Genomic DNA, 980 nt, shown 5'->3' on the forward strand with positions numbered 1-980 from the left:
GATCCAGCAAGAAAAACTTCCAAAGAGAAAACTGTTCCCAACAGTATTACAGCTCAATAACACAGCTGCTCTCAGATAATTCTTGGTGAAATAACTCATGCACATTTTTTCCTTGTGGATAGGAACCTTATACATATTATGGGGTGTGCTGGGATCTAGGGAGAGTTGCTTCTTGTTGTCCCTATCTGAGGTATAAGAGGTGCATGGGGGAGGTGAGATGTTTTCCCTAAGTGACATGGTCCATTTACTGGTATGTTGTCCTCACGAATTCTAAGACTGGTAGACCTTGGCCTAAATTGGTACTCTTCTCAATCACGAGAATACCTAAGGTTTTTGTTAACAGACTTCAACCTTAACATGTTTTCCGTCTGGTGACTGACTCTACTGTCCAAAAGAAAGCCACATAACAAAAACCAAGTCATCTAATTAATATTTGGGGTAGTGAACTGAAGAGATTGCCCTCAAAGGAAGAGACCCAAATGCAGGTACTTTGACAAGGGTTCAGCATCCTTATCATCCTGGAAATGGAATTAAAAGTGTTTGAGGTGACTGTTTCCTCACTCCTCCTCCACTATGACTGGTATCTCCACATGACATTTCTCTCAACATGTGGCTGGGTGGTCTCAAGACAAGGTTTCTGTGTGTAGCCCAGGTATCCCAGAACTCCCTCCATAAGATGAGGCCAGTAATGAACTCAGAAGTCCACCTGCCTCTGCCTCCCAAGTGATGGAATGAAAGATGTGCAGCTCCACCACAGGTTTCCTCATTGCATTTCTAACTGTTCAGCTACCAAATATAAAGAGTCTAGTGACCATTTGCAGCCACCATGGAACAGGGATGGCAGCAGAAAAGAGGTAAGCTCCTTGTTACCTGAGGGAACAAAGTTTTACATGGGCAGGAGGAATATATTTCAGACATTCTACACAGCAGTGTGATGGTCCTCAAGCAATCTCTCCTAAGATGAACAGCATAGAGACACA

The sequence above is a fragment of the Arvicanthis niloticus genome, chromosome 21, assembly GCF_011762505.2.
Source record: "Arvicanthis niloticus isolate mArvNil1 chromosome 21, mArvNil1.pat.X, whole genome shotgun sequence".
Classification (NCBI taxonomy): domain Eukaryota; kingdom Metazoa; phylum Chordata; class Mammalia; order Rodentia; family Muridae; genus Arvicanthis; species Arvicanthis niloticus.